Here is a 7537-nt window from a genome sequence, read left to right as displayed (position 1 = left end):
TTATCCACTGAGCCAAACCAGCTAGGTCAGGATATGACATTTTTTAACCATTCCTGCAGAGGACCTTTGTTTTTTTTTCTCCAGAAGTGCGGTGGAAAAACCCTAGATCACCTTTCTGGATACTTATTACCCAAGTTAAGAATATTACCAGTGGCATACAGGAAGCTTAGCCAATGAGCAGTCAGAAAAGTTGCTTCCTCTGTATTTCACACCAATCGCCTGCTGGGTCCTGCCCTGTCCCATAGCCTCTGGCTGAAGCTTTAGGCCTGCCAGGGGCCTCAAGCTCCCTCCAATAGCTGGCTCCACTCCTGGAGCCACTAGCTGAAGTTTTAGGCTTGGGCAGGTGACCCCCACCTCCATCTGATTACTGGCCCGACCCCTGCCCCTCGGCTCTGAGTGCAGGCTTGGCCCTGCCCATGAACCCCCTGCCTCAGGCTGTTCCCAGGCTGCTCAGGACCCACACGGGGCCTACCTCAGAGCGACCTGGGTGCCAGGATGTCCCTGGGACCCAGGTTCTGGGCGCCTATGTATGCAAATTAACTGCCACCTTTGTTGGGTTAATTTGCAATCTCACTCTGATTGGCTATGGATGTAGCAGACGTATGGTCAATTTACATATTTGTCTATTATTAGGTAAGATGGTGCCATCCAGGAGTTAGGGAAAGCTAACACTCAAAAGCCCCATCTCCCTTATGACTTACAGACAAGAGGTTTTCTAGAGCAAAAATTGTGAGTAATCATGAGTAAGGGGTTTGGAGTCATCTGTCTGAATTAAATAAGCAGTTAATTTTCATCTTCCAATCATTTTCTTCCATCCTCTTTTCACCTTTTGTCTAGTTTTCAGGATATGGTGGGGTGGCCATTGGCTTTGTGTGCTGGAAAATATCCTAATAATGTGTCAGTGGATTATCTTGATGTGTAGAGGTTGAAGCTACACATTTTGTGACTTTTTTTTTTTTAGCAATTATAATTTCTACTCTTGGATATTTATTTTTCCTCCAGGCTTTCAGGTCCTGGGCTAAGCAATTTCTTTGATGTTTAAAAGGATGCTGCATGACTTCCTCCTTATGGCTGTTACTCCACAATAGCTCACAAATCTACTTTGTATTAAATATATTTTCTGAGGGTATTCATTCTCTGGCATCACTAGCTTCATTTTACTCTGATTAGAACATTGAAACTCTGATTTAAGTAATTTTCTCAGGGTCAAACAGAATTAGGAGTTGGAGTAAGATTTGCACCTAAACCTGTGCACAGGTTTTTCACTCCCCCAAATTTTGACTAATAATTGTGTGAAATACCTGTGACAATTTTGTTGCCAAAAGAGGGGATTTTGTTTGAGAACAGTATATTCTATTCTATTTTAAACTATTTTAAAAGCTCTTGATCAAAGGAGGTTGCCTAAGTTGTGTCAACTGCTGCACTATTACAGACAAGCCTTCATTTAAATCAGGGGTGGGGGACATTCATATAAGGCCCTAGAAATCATTTGCCCAAGGCATTAGGGGTGAGTTAATTAAATGTTTGACCAGATATAGCAAGCTAATTTTTAATTTGATAATTTTATATGGGTTACGAATGATGTTATAAATATCCAAATGGCCCTTGGCAGAAAAAGGTTCCCATTCCCTGATTTAGATACTACCTCCTTTGTCAAAGTAGACACACTCATTCCTGTATGCTTCCATAACACTTTGCTCATGCATCAATCACAGCAGTGTTCACACTATTATAGGTACTCCTGTGAGTGGACTATGATCTCCTTGAGAGAAAGGACTATGTACTATTTGACTTTGAGTTATCCCTACCTAGTAGCACCAAATGTAGGGATGGAAAAAATAATTATAATTCCACCTTTCTAACTTTCTGTGACTGGACTAATAATCAAATCAACATGAGAGAAATTAATAGGACACAATGACAAAATTTATTATGGATATACATGCAAAGGTTCCATAAGAATATATGGCCCCAGGACACTTGAGACATTTGTGGCTTGCATGCCATTCTGGACAAGGGAGGAGTGATGCACGGTCAGGGATTTCAAAGGGAAAGTAGGCCATTCACTGCTGGATAAGAAAGAGTGAACATGTGGTGAACAAATTGTTGCCGGGCCACTCAGAAAAAAAAAAAAAAAAAAAAAAAAAAAAAAAAGGGACACAAATGGGAGTCCAAAAAAATAGGCTTGGCTAGACTTCTCCATGTCTGCCACACTTTCCATATGAGCTAAGGTGAATGTGCTAATGTCCCCTCCCTGAAGGGTTTCTATATGAATTCCGTTAGACAGTTGAGGGGGAAGAGTCAAAGCTTCTTTCTGATTTTTTTGTTTCATAAAAATAACCAGCTTATTATTATTTATTATTATTATTATTATTATTATTATTATTACTACTACAAAGGTAGTAATGGAATGTAGTGAGCTATTTTCTCTCTCTTTTAAACAACTCTGCATTAATTTATTATGTAATTATTTTTAACAATTTTGCCCCACCATCACCATCTCTCCTCTGGCAACCATCATCTTGTTTTTTTAACCTATCAGTTTGTGTGTTTGTTTTGTTTACTCATTTTTTTTTAGGTCCCACATATAAGTGAGATTAAATGGTATTTGTTATTGTCTGTCTGGCTTATTTAACTGAGTATAATACCTCTAGGTCCATCCATGTTGTCTCAAATGGCAATATTTCAACCTTTTTTTTTTTTACTAAGTAATATTCCATTGTCTATGTATACCACATCTTCTTTATCTATTCATCTCTTAATGGACATCTAATGGGCCTGTGGGGATGGGTTGGAGCAGGCCCTGGATCTCAGGGTTGCCCCAAGTTTGGGCTGATTGGTGTGGTGTGCCAAGGAGGCATGGGCCTTACAGCTTGGAGGCATTCTTACTGACTGAACAAGAGAGTCAAGGTTCCTTGCCATCATGGAGCTTACAGTCTATTGGGGTGACACATAACATAAACAAACAAATAAGATGATTCATATGGGTGATTTATTCTGAGCTTATACAGAAGTGGTCTTACATCTGAAACATGGTTACCTATTGGCTGGGCAGTATTATATCCATCAACTGAGGAGATAGTTTGGGTGTTGATCAGGGGAGAGTGTCAGCAGTTGATCAGGTCAGCCAGACCATTTCTCTCTCGGCCTTTCCACAATGGAGTAAAGGGCCTTTTGGCGGAAGTCATCTTCAGGGCAGGTGACATTATGCAGTTAACAATTCTGTAGATACCAGCTCCTGGAGGAAACCAACATTTTGGAGACCTTCATCAGACAGAATTAGGCCTGGTATTGGGGACCAAGTGGGTATCAATCAGAATGGCATGGGCATGTTGGTCAAGAAGCCAACCTCTTCCAGCAGTGCCCCTCAAAACATCCCTAAGGGGACAGATGTGAAGAACCACGATGCTGCCATTTCACCACAGCAGCAGCAGTGACCCAAGAGCTATGTGGACAGCACATGGAGCCTTTGAGTCAGTCCAAAAGTTTCTGTCATTGGCACAACTCTTGGTAATCTAGTAGCAGGCACCCAAATCAGGCAACTCCAATGAAAAAGTGGTTTAAAGAATGGCCAAATGAAGAATAAAGATGGTGAGTGCTTTGGGGATGATATTGAAGAGATCCCAGACATATTTTGATTTTGAAGGGAACCTAGCCTTATTTGACAAGGCAGCTGTATTTGAGGAGATTGATACATATAAGAGGGAAAGTGTTACCTGTTCCAGGGGTATTTCAAATGAAAGGCCTACTCAGTACTGCCACAATGAGAACATCCTGGAATCAGAGCCTGTAGTATTACCAATGGATCACAGTGCCCCATAATGTGAGCAAGGAGTTATGCGCAAACTCTAACTTGGTTGTCCCAAGTGTTTCATATGAGCTACATAAAAAGCTGTTGTCTGTGGTTTAAAAGCATGGGTTGACTCTGGAGTTGACAGGCGTGTGTGCCAGTCAGATGGCACTGACTCTACTCACAGGATCCAACAGGTTGAATCCAAAAAATATGCACCAGAGGCCTACAGTGGCTTTGATATGTGGTCCTCATATGAAGGGGGCTCAGGGTATCAGATGTGGAAGGCACCTAGCCAACCATGATGTCCAGGTGATCCTCTTCCTGCCCAACTTTGTCAAGATGCTCAAATCCATCACCAACAAGCTGTCTCTCCTCAGCAAGACCCAAGGCCAACAAATGTCTAGTCTCAAAGATCTGCCCACTAATCCCATGGACCCGGTGATCAACTGTCTGGATTGTCCCAAGAACTCCTTCTTGTGGGATCAGCCCTGGTATAAGGCAGCTGTGGCTTGGGACAACCGGAACTGGGTATAGTACTCAACATAGATCCACTAGTGGATGAAGCCGAACAGGGCGTTGATTCCAAGTGGTCACTGGCTCTGGGCCTGCCTCTCCCACTGGGAGAGCATGAGGACCACATCTATTTGTGTGACATTAGCATTCCCCAGCAGGTATTCCAGGAGGTGGGGATCAACTGCCACTCACCCTTTGGCTGCAAGGTTGTAATCCCACTACACTCTGCCAGAGGAACTCTGGACAGGCTGAACCCAGTAATGCCCTGCTGCTCCTGAGACTGAACTTGACAATGAATGCCTTAAGAGGATGTGAAGCTTCATGGACCTTATTGTTAAATTTTTTTCTCTTTTGGGTTTGTTTCTTCTGTGAGAGGACAGATAATACATTTTTTTTTCTTTTGAGAACAACAGCAAAAAAAATATCAACATTTCAAATATTTTTTTTTTGGGGTGGCAAATTTTGTCCCCCTCACTGACAAAGTACCTAGGATAGAGATGTTCAAATATACATACATGTGAAGGCTGTCATTAAAGAGCCATTAACTTTGGTTGCTTGTGAAATATGGATAGTGCACCCTGCAAGAGTTTATGTTATGATAGAAAAAACCTGAGAAATGCAAAATGACTATGCTACTAGGCCAGAAGCAGCAGTGCAATTAGAGGCAATAAGCTGTTTGACCAGGTCAAAAAGGAAGAATGGATTCTGATTGGGTAGGGTCGAGAGATTAAAATACTGGAACAGTGATTTTCAACCTGTCTCATGCCAATGCACACACAAACTAATTACTAAAATTCTGTGGCACACCAAAATATATTTTTTTCTTATCTGACATAAAAAAAACAGGTATAATTTTTATTCATTCACTATGGACAGCTATTGAGTTGGCTGTAGTCTTTTTTTTTTAATTGGCAGTCTAAGGGAAAAGAGGTCAGTGCTTCTCACTAAATTGTCAGTTATTACATGTTTTAATTTTTTTTCCATGGACATGGCCTTTATTTGGGGCTGTTGGGGGAAGAGAGGGAAGAACTAGGACTGGTGAGTATATGGGTTTAGGGAGTTTCTCAACTTTTTAATTTAGTGCATGTTGCCTGGAGCTTAAGATGAGTGAGAACAGCTGTAGAAGTGAAAAGAGAGGAAAAGAAAGGTCATGGAATGGACACATTCCTTAGGGAAGGAAGCCAGGACAAGCATACGGTACTGGGGGTGGGGAGGAAAGGCACCCTTCATATACTGAGACTCAAACATGGCCACTGCTTGATGACAACTCTCCCCAACTCCCACACACCCCATCACCCTTCCCTCCCCTTCCCAGCTCCATGCCCAGGTGCCTACCCTGCTAGCTCCCTCAACTTTCTGTGGAGAGGAGGGGATGAGGATGTGGGCACAGTAGCACCCTCTGCCTCCAGGTCTCTTGCCCAGGAGAATTGCTCACTCAGCCTGCCCTAAAGTCCCAGCCAGAATCAGGAGGTCAGGAAGCCAGGGAGCAGGTAGGGGAAAATTTATGCCCTCTGCCACTCCTCTGGACACTCTCCCTCCCTGGCTTCTCACATGAGGTTGCAACTCTTGGTTCAATCCTTGTGTATCTTGCCTTTGTTTTGGTTGCACTGGTCTGGCAGATAGATGCAGTCCCCTGTGGGAGTAAGTAAGCAGCTGCCTGTGGCCATGGCAAGGGAGGGCACTGTGCCCAAGTGAAAGACATCTTGTCACTGCACTTAGAGGCCTGGGAGGAGCACTCTACCTAGGACATGGCCCCTACCTGCTTGGCTGGCTAGCACAGTGCCATGTCCATGGGTAACTGCTGTTTGGACAGCTTCTGCAGTGTTGCCAGATGGGTCAAATGTCCAATTTACAGCCAACCAGCACACCTTAACGTTGGGGTTAAACTCCTGAGTCTCCCTTTGCCACTTCTTGTGGACACTGTCCAGCATTTGTGGTGCACTGAGGTCAAAGCAGATAAGGGCTGTATCTGAATTAGGATAGGCCAGGGGCTGGACATGATCAAAGTAAGAGGAACCTGAAGCGACACACATGTTGGGGACACTTGCTTATGCCAAAGCTTGCAGTGTAGTTCTAAAATATGGTGGGTACACAGTTCCGTTCCATTATTCACAGAATAAGTGCCATGGCTAGCACCTGAAGCAGCATTCTCCCTGTCTGCCCCCTTCGCTCCACCCCAAAACACACCTCCCGCCCCACGATCTGGCAGGGACCCCTCTGCACCTCCATGGCCCTGGTTCCATGTGGCCTCTTCCCTACCTGTGGCTTCTGCAGCCACTGGGACCCTCATAAAACCCTCACCAGGGGCCCCAAAGGCAGCCGTGCCCCACCCCCAGCCCAGAACAATATTTAAGGTGCACCAGTGTGCTTTTTGCAATATCCGTTGAAAATCATTGTCCTAGAATATAACTTAAAATATTATAGATTTTGGAGTCATTTGGTCAGCATTTAACAAACGTTACCCAAGAACCTGCTGTGTGCCTGACGATCTAGAGTCATTAGGGAACAAACCAGCTGAACGTTTATGTGAGCACTAATTGTAGTTGCAGGGTTCTTTGTGAAGATCAAAGTGGGTAAAACTATGCATTTAGTACACCCTATTCAACGGTGGTTATTTCTCTATCTCCTCTCCATTTCCTGAGCTCCATTGGTTTTCATATGTGAACATTGTAGGTGCAGCAAAAATGGTACTAGTAGGTCAGTCCTCCACACAGGTGCAAAATTCCCTGTTCAGTAAATCATGCAATTAAGAAAATCCCATCAGTGATTTTCCCAGATTAAAGTTACTTAAAAAGGAAATATGTCGGTGTTAGTGGCTAGTCCCTGTGAGGAGCTTGGTCCTTAGCCAGATGCCCAAAGTGGTTGCGCTCACGCCTATGGGGTAGGTTTCTTTAAGACCATTGGGGGCGGGGAAGGAGGACGCAGCAGGAGGGGGGAGAACGCAGCGGGGGGGGCGGGGAGGACCCAGGCTCTGAGCCTGAGAGAGGGGGCGCTGTGGCGCCTGCTTAACCTCCTGCGCCACAGTCTGTGCCACGGAAGTCGTTGGTCCTGGACCAACGTGGGTCATTGCGCACCAGCTGGAGCTGTAAGCGACTGCCTCTACTCCTGCCTCTACTCCGGCTACCATTACCCCAACTGCCGCTACTACTGCTGTCGCTGCCCTCACACATCCTGAGTGCCAGTAACCTCGACCACCACCTACCTGGTGAGAAAACATCGGAACTGGACACT

The 7537-nt window shown here is 44.5% G+C and overlaps 1 pseudogene across 1 annotated transcript; it reads left to right on the top strand.

Annotated features, from left to right (window-relative positions):
* Positions 1-3032: 3032 nt before the first annotated feature.
* Positions 3033-4584, top strand: LOC311614825 (enhancer of mRNA-decapping protein 3-like; annotated as a pseudogene). The gene has a single exon. The product of its transcript is annotated as an enhancer of mRNA-decapping protein 3-like (transcript).
* The last annotated feature ends 2953 nt before the right edge of the window (positions 4585-7537 follow it).

This window comes from Pipistrellus hanaki (genome assembly GCF_964339955.1).
Source record: "Pipistrellus hanaki genome assembly, chromosome: X".
NCBI classification, from domain to species: Eukaryota; Metazoa; Chordata; class Mammalia; order Chiroptera; family Vespertilionidae; genus Pipistrellus; species Pipistrellus hanaki.
The sequence above is the reverse complement of the archived record's forward strand: the minus strand, read 5'-3'. Positions and strand labels throughout refer to the sequence as shown.